Consider the following 13,058-nt stretch of genomic DNA (forward strand, 5'->3'; position numbering starts at 1 on the left):
CTTAAAATATGCACACTGTAAACTGTCGCCTCCTGCCATGGATTTAAGTTTTCAAAGTCACCAAAATTTTCGTGGCTATGTTTCTTGTGACAAAAAAAAAAAAACACTATGAAGAGAAAGAAACAGCGGAGAAACTTCAAAGCGCAGTGCATTTTCTTCGACTTAACAGGCGGTACTATGGTAAAAGCGGAGCTCGAGTAAGTAAGTTAGCCGTGCCGAGCACAGCGAGCACAGCGAACAAAGCCGAGGTAACTGCGGGAGACAGAACGGTACTCATGGGACTGCATGAACGAACCTGAGGTTTGCGTGCTTCGAATATTTACCCGACAAAGCGACATCACCGAAAGTGGACGAACAAAACAGAAAAATTCCCCGCATTTCCCCGAGGGGAAGAATGTGAAAGTGCGAATGCACGAGTTGAATTTGCGCGGTTCGGTAATGTTCGCGAAAGAGAGATCACACACACACACACACAACTACAAACAAAGAAAGATGCATTTATTCACAGACACCTATTTGTGTTGTCGTTGTACTTGATTGCTAGAGCGGATCTCAGCTTTGAAATTTCGTGTCAGTACTCCTTTAAGCAGGTGCATTAGCCCTTCTCACGCCCGATTCTTGGCCAATCCCCCACGTGGGTATGTGCCATGTCAGCGGCCAGGCAGCGCGCGCCCATCTCCCCCCGTTGCCAAGGAAGACGAGGAGATTCCTGGCCAATCCCCCACGTGGGTATGTGCTATGTCAGCGGCCAGGCTGCGCGCGCCCATCTCCACGTGCGCGGAAATCGCCGGTGGACGCAGGTTCAGGGTCGCTTAAGAAGTGCATTGCACTTAATATTGAGTTTAATATTGCCAATAATTTTTTTCCCTTTACGCGCGTCAGGAATGTCAGCCTAAACTTTCGAATTCATGCCACCTGCCCTCTGTCAGCAACTTCCAAAAAACGCGTGGAATAGAATCTCACCGCTCTGAGCTATTTTTTTTGGTATTAGGAAGCGCTGTTGCTATAAAGGCATGAACATCACTGCGTGGCTGAATCGGAGTAGCTTTTTGAATGCGCAGAAAGGAGAAAGGAAGGGATATATATGCAGTCTTGAGCAGCTATCGATTGTTGATTTTTAAGTTTGCAGGTTTAGAAAAGGGTGTACGTTGGAATCAGTTGAAAAGGCGGAACTCACAGCAGATTCGTGCACCTTGTATTGACATTTCATAGATAAAATGAACAAGCTTCGTAAAGAATAAGCCAGTTGAAGACATTGCGCTTGAACCCGCTTTTCACGTGTCGCCTACACTCCGAATTATGGCTAACGTTCAAATTCAATGCTTATTATTTCCCAAGAATACACTTTCGTCTATTCAGCAAACAAACAGTGAAAAAAAAAATAGGGTGAAGAACCTGTTTCGTAAACGCTCTGGCTCTAGAGGTATTTATAAATTTTCGGCTCATTCTTACATAGAAGCATTTCCTCATTTCCTTCAATGTTGTGCCGCTTCGGAGGTAAAATTGCCCTTCTTGCGCGAAGGGATTAACGGCCGTGGCGGACGCAATAAAACAAGTTCCAATTGCTATGTACGGTGACAAATAATTAGTACTTGTTATTTACTTTTTTAATTAGTGAAGTTAGGCGTATGATTGTAAAGTGAAAATGTACAGTATCGTCAGTAAAACCGATATCCAGCGTTAGATTTGCGAAAATTTAATTGCCCCCAGAACTACCGGCTGAGTACTACAGTCCTGCAAATGCACGCTTCTGGAGATCGCGGCTAGAAAGCGCCTCGAAGCCATGCCCCCGTGTCGACGTCATACGTCAAACGTGCGTTCTGTTTATCGCGGCCGCGCTCGAGCGGAGTTGCGTGTGCGCGCTCCTCCTGGTCTGATTTGCATCTACAACTCATAAGAAGTTCTTAGTTTCCTCGGAGTCTTACTGCAAAAGACAGCAGAAGAGCAAGGGCAAGGCTGCAAAGACAGAAAGTAATTTATTTGGTCTCCAGTCGTAACTTTACTACTGAATTTCACTGACAAACACAGCTTCTTTCTTGTTCTAAGTCCCCGTTGCCAGCGAAATGCCAAAAGGAACGCCTCTGGCGTGTGGTTTTGCGACGGATTACCTTCTTCGATTACTGACCTGCCGCTTCAATACACCATCTATTAAGAGGTGAGTTGAGTTCCGAGTAAAGTGGAGCGGGCCAGCACCCTTCATGAACTGACCTACCATCAGTCTTGTTCTAGTTTTTCTGCAAGCACGGCGGTGCAGGTTCTCGCCATCACACGAAATTCGTGACACTAAGACGCCAAGAGCCCAACCTGTTCCTGGGCCAATGGACGTGACTTGTTCTCTTTGAGCCTACGAAAGACGACGAGGCGGGAATACCTGGATTTCTTTCAAGAGTCGATTGAAAGCAGAGGATAGGCGTCACGGAAAGGCTGGGTCAGCAGAAAATAGAAATAGAAATAAAAAGTAGGCTCTGCTTACTTGACGGAGCACGTCGGGCTGCGGCAGTAGGAGGGGATTAGTTACGGTGCGAAATACCACTTATTCGGACAGCCAGATAAAGGATTGCACAAGAAGGAAGGCTTCATACAGGCGTCAGCGACTGCGTTACCTGCTAGATTGTCTTGTTGTCGTCGAAGTCCTTCGATATCAAAAACCGTCTACAGGAAGCTGTGTATGGTTTCGCTTGTCGTGCATGGGAAACGCGTTGCTGGAAAGGAATCTTTATATCGAAAGTTACCTTCAACTCAGACGTATCAAGGTAGAGGTGTTGTGAATGGCGATTAGGCCCATGCGTCCCTGTCTGTGCGTCAGTAGCTGACATTGATATGTCCTATCCGTCACCCCATAGAGTTGCGCAAGGGTTAATGTAACAGCCGCTGCTATAACTCTGGAAGTACACCATATTAACCTTGATTCGAGCACTGTGATGATGCAAATATTCAACGTTAGACGGGAAAACAGAAGGAAGGAGTGCGCTACTCACCCAAGAAAAAAAAAAACGACAATTACAGTTACAGCAATCCGAAATGATGCCCCTAGAGCTGACGTGATCGTTTTTGGTCGCGTAATCACCCGAGGTCTCAGTGAAGTGTTCTGAAGCAGCAGTCGGCGCGAGACTATTGCGTGGATGTAAGAATACTGAAGAGAGGCTCTGACGTCAACTTTTGTGGAGCTGCGATCTACCATCTTGGCCTGCCCACCGACATGACTGCGTTTTCCCATTCTACCCCGCTGCCCATTGTCTTCTCCTCCACTACCTCCGTTCGAATAGTAGCTAATCGGGCCCGAGAACGCCAGCGGAACTGGTGGATGTTGTGGAATCTATCTGGTCAGCCATAGCATTGAAGCAACACTGGCTCTCCGCAGACATCTTCGGAGGCGGGCATAGCTAAATATCACGTGACTATTGCAGCACTTGCTGCCCGGCGTTTGGGATGCAAATAACCATTAATGGATATTACAACCCCCATGGTTTAGCTCATCCCGTGGCTGAAAACAAGGAAAAGAACGGACAGGGCCCTAACACTGCACATATACTAAATTAACGGAGGTTCATAGACGGCTTTCGCTAAACTCATAAGGTCTGCTTGGCAACATTCGTCGACCCCTTTTTTTTACCTGAAGAAGATGCGCCATTGAGTGCTGCTGAAATACCGGGATTTGAAATACCGCGTTTTATTCGATTGGCGGCTTGATTGCGGTTCAAGGGTACGAAGTTCTGAATGATTGACATGGGGGTCCGAACAAACTAGATTATGGGATCGTGCGTTACTTCAATTTGTGACTGGGTTGTAAAGCAGCAGACATTTCTTGATAGACCGTTATTCTAGCGAGCAATCTTACCTTAAAGTGCGGTTTGGTGAAACCCAATATCGATACCAAGCGACAAGTCACTCAGGTTACACCTGCACTGGTCGTAATGTTTAGCAGAACATCAACTCTATACTGTAAAACAGGGCTAATGACTGCCAAAGCGTTTCAACCAAGCCACATGCTCATCAAAATGCTTCCAAATGTTTATATCATTCGTGTTAAATTCAATTAAAGTCGGAATACCTTTTTCTCTACAAACAACAAAGAAGGAACAAGCATCACATAAAACATGCGTGAATCTGTTTTAACTTCCGTTTCTTTTCTTCACCGAAACAACTCAGTTCTGGGACTGAAGGTTGTTCCCATGATTTCCGTTCAGCTACCTACGTCCTTTCGTAGTTTTTGGATATAATTACATAAACTTCTGGCTAACCCGTTCCGAGGAATATCTTTTTTTTTTTCCTTCACGAGTAATACCACAATACACAGCAAATAGCGGCGAAACAACAACGTGAATGTTCTTCCATGACGTATTTCTGTGCGTGGGAACCGTTGTTTGGCCATTCCAAATAAAAGCCGAGGCGCGTTTCTGCCTAAGTCATCTCAAGACGGCATTTCAAGCCCACCCAGGGCCTGAAGCGGACAAAAGCCACGTCAAGAAAACCTTACGCCTGAATACAACAGCCCCAGCAAACCTCGGCCATGGCTAACTCCTTATATTTATCTTCTCAATGCCTGGCGTGGGCCGTTGTTTATTCTCCAGATTTTTTGAAAACGCATTAACTTTTGTTTCTGGAGGTGAAAGAAGGGATGCCGCCTAGCGTAAAGCGCATTGCGTCCCAAACGTCAGGATATTTTTAACACACGCGTCTAGAAATCCTTTACAGAAAGGAGCTTACGTTCGCCATCCCCCAAAACCCGCAGCACACATATCGCAAAGACGCTGTCGCTTGCTTGGATAGCTGTCCACTTTCTTTTCAAATGAACCTGCCTTTCGGTTGAGCTTGTTTTCCTGCGTACCGGATCTGACGCCCGCATATTTGGGAACTCTTTGAGCCTGAAAGCTTTTTTTGGTTCAGCGTCGCACTCTTTTTTTTTCCAGAAATAACTTGCGGAAACTTAATTTCAAGTATGTTGCAACGTAGCTGGTTGCCTAAACAGACCTCCTTTGGGGTTCCACCTTTTTATAGTGGCTCTTTATGTGCGTTCCTTTAAGAAAACAAGGTTATAAGAATCTTTCAAAGTGCACCAGCTTGTCGCAACTATTTAAACAGAAATACCACTGGCTTTGAAAACGGAGGTTCCGTGACACATATGCTATATAATGTTCTGACCCTGCAAAGTAGCAAGGTCGGCTGTATCGTATTTCCAAACGCTTCACTGCACAGCACCCCACGCGACATGTCTTTTTGCGCGATGCAGAACGGCAATTAAACCAGGTCAGAGGCCGCACCCCGAACGTCAAGTGACCTAAAACACGCAGAATCACCATTATTAACAAACAACGACACGTAGAATTGAGGTGAGAAAAAAATTTCTATAAAAAAATTAACGGTACATCCACGGGTGCTCGAACTGAGGCCGTAGCTCCAGTACCCAGAACTCTACCTGGAGGTCACAGAACCCGAATGCCCGGCACCCCTTAGCAGAAGCTCAATAGAATTCCGCACGCAGTGACATCACACAAGTCACGTGGGGTGCTGTGCAGGGAACCGTTTGGAGACAGGCCTCCGGGTACGTCCATTAGGAGGATGAGATTTCTGGATTACACAGGGAAAGAAGCTTTTTCTATTGTAGCACGACTCCTGCACTCAAGTCACATGTGCTGTTCGTTGGATGGTCAATAAATGCTTGAATTCCTGCTTTCCACTTTTTCATTTTTTTCCTCTTATCATTTTAGGTGAGCTGTAAGGAAGTACTGGAAATGCAGTGAGCGTAGCGTTTGCTATCAGTATTAGTTTAATCTAGGACCCAACTGACGTAGACGTAAGAATCGGCTATCGAGATTAAGTTTCTTTATCCTAACCTAGTTGCAACTTCCTTACATTCACTTACACTCTGCATTGTAGAAAACTGCAGCGTTTGGAAAGTTCTACAGCATGCATTGTCGCCGTTTGGAGATGAGATAAGGTGTGAGGTAGGTGGCGAGAGGAGGTGAAAGGTAGGAGATGAGAGGTAGAAGATCAGAGAAGAGGATGTCTCTATGCAATTTATTATTATTTTTATGTACTATCTTGTACGCTGGCCCACACCTCTTTCAAGCTATCCTTGAGATAGCTTTCCTGCCGGCCACCGGCATCGTGAAGTCTGTGCATGATTCCAATAAAAAGCGTTGTTCAATTGTTCAATTGCTTAGATTTCGTTGTTTCGTGGGAGATCAGGAGCTGTTAACATCGAGAGCAATATAATTGCAGCGGATCACTAGTGGAACACGCTACCAACTAATTCCGTCGTGGTACAATGGCGTTAAAACGAACGTTACCGGAACGACTCGCAATATTGCTTACGACGGAATTGACCACATTATATTGCAATGCATGCATTTACGATTATTAACTCGCAACTGAATCAGGAGGAAGCGAACACAATACTCTGAGGCATTTTCACGTTCTACGCTTAAGAGACGTTCCTCGCCCAACAGAAGTTTACATTATCTTCTAGAGTGCTGATCATAATCTTGAGCTTATCTAAGCCCCCCACAAGATGTAGGCCTTCCCCATTGGTCTCGAGCTATCGCCCCTGTTCTGTGATGCGGAAATATATTTTTACCCTGTAACTTTTCCTGATCCTTCCATCGAATTCATTTCCGTCCCGTACTCCTATTCCGGTCTATGGGTAGGCACACTGTTACCCGGATAGTCTAGCTGTTAGGAAAGGCAATAGTGCTACATTGACCTACAAATGGCACGCGACTTGATTTGGCCAAAGTAGCAGGAAAATTGCAGTGGTTTTTTCCGAAACTAATCAGACCCGGAAACAGAAACTAAGGTAGATAAAATTGCAGTGACAACAAAAACTTGGCATCTATCCGCTTACAAAGGGGTGGCAAGGAAATAGATGGAATAACTTCCTGCAAACATGTGCGCAGATCGTAGTTCGTGCGGAAAATGAGCCAGATCCTGTCACTTCACGGATCAAAATGAGCCAAATCCATTTTCCCAATGGGAGTTTGCTTTTGGTTTGACTGTTCAGACTGTTTCGTCGGTGTTTTCGGAATTTTAGTTTCTTTGTTTTTCGGAGCTGGCTTATCATGAATTCAGATGGCAATTAGGATATCTGCCAAAGATCTACCTCAGATGTCAACGACGGAGAGAAGGGAAGAAGAAGCGAATGAAATGAAACTAAGAGATGTGAAACAGTAATTTCATCTCGTCTCTCCCGTACCTACGGAGCAACTGTGGTTGTATTCATTTTTTAGTCCAATATTTACCATTATAGTACTTAACTAAATGCCCGCCGCTTACAAGCCCTGGAAAATCTCCCCCCCCCCCTCCCCTCTTTGGGATTGGACGAACCACTTCATTAAGGCGACGATAAATATGTGAGTAGCCTTCTTTTGAAGCGTTTTGGAAATTCATGGCGAGGCAATGAAGAGCTTGCTTACTTTGTGAGTTCCTTTAGGCGTACCTAAGAAAATTATCCTAGGGAAGAATACGAAAAGTGCTGCTAATGATGCCAAGAGTACTCACCTGCTCTCCGCGTATGGTTCTACTTTTCTTGAAGCCATTTTGCATATGTTTAATGCCTTTCTTGCTAAGACTGAATCGCACCATTCTTGAAAGTCAATTTAAATAAAATTTTCATATGAATGCCGCATCAAGTTGAGTGTTTAAGTTCAACATGAGCCAAATCCAAACTTACCACCCCAATATTGCTGAAATTCACCACATGATTGTTAATTACTTGTGGCCGTTAACTACCATAGCTGATGTGCAATATGAATCATATAATAGCTTTGACAGCATTGCAATTAGCTCTAGTAACAAACTTCTGCTTGTTTCTCAAATTCGCCTTAAGTGGATCTGGCTCATTTCGAAAAAAACGCCTGAATTGTTCTGTGCATATCCTAATTGAATAGGTTTCGGGGGCTAGTTTTGCATAAACCTCGCGTGTATTTCATACCAGGTGAAAACCTGCATAAAAGCTAAACTTCATGCTACGTATGAAATCCATGTACATTTAAAGCCCGAGTGCGATATTTCCGTTGCGAATATGCAGAAAACGCTGGTCTTTGTCTCTTACTTTTGCTTATTGCTGTATAAAGGCGAACTACCGCTTCACAACTATTTAAAAATGTCAAAATAACATCGGAATGTTTCTGTTCATTGTACAAAAAAGTGATTAAAAGCCAGGTTTTCGTGCTATGGCCATCCGGACTCCTGTCACAGCAGAAAGAAGACAGCGTAGTCAGCCCCTCCCTTGCCGAGGTCATGCCCCTTGAGTTACGACGACCGTTACGGTGTCGTTGTGCACGGATGGCCGAGGCAAGACACGCTTGTCGCTGTCATGAGGCGGCTGCATTGCAACGATTTTTTACAGCCTACAGGGAAGAAATAACGGCGGTGCTAGGGCCACCGGGATAGCAGCTAGTCGTCGTTTGTGGAAAGATCCACCATAACGTCTGCGGAACGACTTCCGTGGGATCCTCGCAAGATGAGCGCCGGCAATGACTCGCCTTCCTTCCTTCCTGGCTTCGCTAAGCATCTTGGCCTTTTTTCTGCGTATAATTTTTGTTTCGTTCGTGCTTCACAGTTTCTTTCCCGGTGGGTGAGCGCCTGGGTATGGTAGCAAATCACTGAAAAAAAATTGAGGTTTAGCGTTGTTAGATCTTAACTATGGGGTATTTTTCTTCCACCCTACATGGAGATCAGTTACGAGGGCATGATGATTAGGAAATAGTGAGAAAAAGACAAAAAATAAGACCTAGAGTACACAACAGCGGGATAAAGATGAGGTAAGGGAGAGAGGAGGACTGTAAGATAAAGCGATTGCATGATACAACAGAGGCCATTATGCAGCGGCTAGCGATGATAGCAAGAGAGTGAAGGTGAGAACTTTGGGTTCTTCATCACCGATAACCCTGAAGAAAATATGTACATACATAATTAAGCACAAAAGTAGGGAGTTCAAAGTTAGAATTTCAATATTCACAGATTATTTCTGAAGTACCATGGCACGTGTTGCACAGTGTAGGGACACAAGAGCAGGTCTCAAGATCAGAAACCGAAGGCGAGACCTCCTAATACGGCCATCAAGCAGGGATTTGATGAATTGAAAACATCTTGATTCAAAAAAGAAAGAAAGGGGGAGAAAAGAAGGTGGCTATCCTAATTCCAGGATTCCAGTTACCTGCAACACAGAGCCTTCTCTACCAGCCAAGCAAGGACATACGTGTACAAAAGCGTTAGAGAGAGAGAGAGAGAGAGAGAGAGAGAGAGAGAGAGAGAGAGAGAGAGAGAGAGAGAGAGAGGAGGAGGGAGAGAGACAGCTTTTATTTAGGCTGGGGAATTCTGGGATCACGTGGGGAAAGGGGTCTACGTGGTGGGGGTGTTTTTGGTTTGGCACATCTTGGGGTGCGTTGTTCCCCTAGAAGTAACCCTGGTTCAAAAACCATCGCGTAAGTCATTTAGATTATTCTTCTCTCGCAAACCAAGTGAATCACTCTCAAGCAGAGTGTAGTATTGGGCGATTTGGTGATTAATCTTAACAATACAGCGCAACAGAAACAAAGACAGCGCTCGTCCTGTGTGCCTCAGCTTAAGTCTTTGTTTCTATTGCGATGTATTGTTAAGTAGAATCAGTCTCAAACAGTACGAAAACTCGGGATGTTAGAAATGTCGATCAAGAGTCCGAGAATTGGTGTCCGAAGGAGTTTAAGAGACAAGCTTTAACACTTCATATGTCAGTGTGTTCGACCAAAATAAATTAAATATTAATGAATGACCTTAACGCCATGTAATTTTTGGCAAGAAGCTTTCCTTCTTGCTTGTGTGGCGTCTTTCTGGCTAGAATGTGCGCGCATGGCGAATGTTACGTGACCTTTCGGACGATGAATGAAGCGTTTTGGATTCCTTTTTGGCGCGTGTATGAGCGCGCAAGCATGAAAGATTCTACTTTAAAAAAATTTTCGACTTCACCCCCGAATGATTTTCAGTGCACAAGAGGATGCGATAAAAAATTGCTCCAACTGCTTAGCACTTTCCACTGAGACGTGGAATGTTCCTGGGCTGTGCGCTTCTCCAAAGAACGTGCAGCGATCGCGCAAGGTCGCAAGTTCTACACAAAAGCCAGCATCTCACCAAACTGTACAGAATGTGCCAGAACTTTATGGAACGTCACTCTCGCCCTCCTCACGCCCGTTTAAATTTCCTGTTGGCCGTGACCTCGGCTTTACATCTCCCCTGCAGTGCCTCCCCTCCAGTTCCCTTTCCACTTGATCACCCATTGCCGCGAGGACCACGAGCCACCTCAACAAAATGTTGAGCAAGTAGGCTAAGAGCTATGAAGGTTAGGCCAAGTCAAGTATACTTAAGCGGCGCGGCATTTCTTACAAAACTATCAAACGAAAGGAAGCCTGGACAGGGTACGATGTGGCAATGGCTTGCGTCCGCCCACGTTCATGACCTGGACACCCTATGAGTGTTGTTGGGCATGATTGGATGGACCGCGCACGGTCGATAGAGAAGTCGGCGTGGTGTTGATGTAGATGACAGAAACCACTTTACGAGTGATGATGAGGCCGTTAAACTGCTACTAACTACTCTCCTTCTGTTTTTTGGGCTGATTTATCACCTGGAAGCGAAGCCAAATGGTAACAGGGCATTTGTAGAGGCTAGTTAGTGCTAGACCCTACAGGGCTATGCGCTTCATCCAGTGTTGTCTTTCTTGTCCTTGTTGTTACTATTCCATGTTGAGCGCTTTCCATTGCAGCTAGGCCAAATTGTGCTAATTGGGGGTGGCCACGGCACCGCAGGGTGCCAAAACTAGTGCAGTATAAAAGCCATGTGACTCGACAACAACCGTCAGGTTTTTTTTATACCATAAGCTGCATTCTAATACCTTCACGAGGAAAACGTCCAGCTGACACAGCGAAACCTTCTCCGGCCTGCCGGCAAGCACTGGTTCAAAGCGTCATCTCGCGCTGTTGGTAAACGGGAAGCAACGGGCTTAAAGGGAAGGTGAAGCGGTTTTAGAATTAAAAGAAAAGTTGACTAGCAGCAAGTACACATTGAATAGTTCCCGTGTACAAAATATTTTCGCAATACATGCAATAGAAGCGGCGCAATGAGCAAACAAAAATGGCCCGATGCCCCGCCCCCATCTCGCCGCGCGATGCCGGAAGACCGCAGAGCGCGGGCGAAAACCGGCTGAAAAACGTCATACCTGGACTTCCGGCCGGATCGGCCGCCTCGGCCATGCTCTTTTCGCCGTGTTTCCTTGTGAATGATACTTGTCGTTGTTGGAGTTGATAGCACTCATTTGTACAATTTGCGTGTTCAAAAAGTATGCACGAACGCCAAACGAGTACGTTATCATGCCGTATTCCTAAGCAGAATAATGCCACGCCGGGATGCTTGATAACATACGGAAGCGACAGCCGAGGTGGCTGTGCTTGATGACAGAGAATATACTACACTATGTTAAATACTTTGTAAACCGCTCCAATGCGTTTTTTTTTTTTTTGATGCGACGGACGTGAATGTTCACATTAGATTCTAGATTTAGGAAGGATGGGGAATACTGCTGTACTTTGGCCGGGGTTGTTTCGTTCCATTCCAGAAACCAAGTCACATTTCTTCAGGAAATAATTTTTTCGTTAAACGCGTCGGTTTTCTTTCCCTATGGGCTCAGGACAGTGTTCAAAAAAACAATTTTTTGGCGAAACTAAAACAAGGGGCCAATCCTGATAGAAGTTCTCTCCCGGCTAAGAGGTAAACATATTCCTACAAAGTAAAAGAACCAATACAACCAGATTACTTATTTTGGAAGTATACATGTCACGATAAGGTGATGTTTGTCTGGAATTAAAAAAAAAAAAAACACCACTCCGAACCACCACCGTGCCATAATTTGTGTTGACTGCGGGGGCCTAATTTTTTGCCCAAGATTCCGTGTGGCTGCATATTATAACCAGGCAAGCACTTGTTGTCACTGAACCTCAAGTGTGCTCCAGTGATAGTCGGTGATATATATAATGATGATACTAAAAAAATTAGGAGCGAAGAGTAAATATACGGCCTCTGTCCGACTAGCGCGGTAAATGCTTAAATCTAGAAATGCTGAAACCGGCCAACGATTCATTATCACAAACGTTTGGTGATTGTTACCTAAAGTAACGTAACTACAACGTAACTGCCTAGTCCGACTGGTCTGTTAATTATAACGAGGTGGCCGTAATATTGTAGCAGAATGCGCAACGCACAAGCGAAAATCAAGCCCTACTACAGCCAATAATGCTGAGCAGGCACTAGTATGCTGCAGTGTTTTCAGAATAAATGCATGTGAAGCAGTAAGACGCCACTCATCGAAGTGCAGCTAGCAATCGCGGAGGCGCCGTAGCGCCGCTGCCGAAATGGCGCGCGCGTGCGAGTCTGTGTACGGGGATGAGTAACGGGGCTGGGGTGGGCGACAACGAACAAAGGAAATGCGGAAGCAGAGTCTGCTTGTTGGTTTATGCGTGTACCGGGAAGATGTGTCTCGCATATACGTTTACAGCGCATGAACACTATTTTTTCGCGCAGTGCACGTACGTGCTTTTCGCTCGTAGATTGTTTATAAAACGCCCATTAATCTTCGGCATAAATGGTTTTGTGTATAATAAGAAACAGTTAAGGCAGTACCTAATATTAACAGAAGGTATAAAATCCCCCTATGCTGGTTGCCTAATTCAAAAATATTTTGATGGAACCCACTAGTCGACGTCACAGTCACTGCTTTGGGGTTCTCTGTCGTGTAAAGCAAATTTAAGCTCCAAAATAATTGAACCAACAGCACGGGAAATATATAAAACAAACTTCCAGTCATGTGCGAAAATTAAACTGCAAGCTAAATTGCCGCAAAGGCAACCGTGCGATCGTTTGCAATGCTTCCGACAACCCGCGCGGCCGAAGGGTGTCCTCCTTTGACGTCATGACGGGCGCAACCAATCAGGGGCGTCAAAAGACGAAAAGCGCGCGTATTTCAAACGGGGCCGCGCTTTTTGCAAGATAAATGCCACTTGGACTCATGTACGATAAATTTCAATGTGATA

Source organism: Haemaphysalis longicornis, unplaced genomic scaffold, assembly GCF_048455015.1.
Source record: "Haemaphysalis longicornis isolate Haplotype H1 unplaced genomic scaffold, Haemaphysalis longicornis Haplotype H1 scaffold_7, whole genome shotgun sequence".
NCBI lineage: Eukaryota > Metazoa > Arthropoda > Arachnida > Ixodida > Ixodidae > Haemaphysalis > Haemaphysalis longicornis.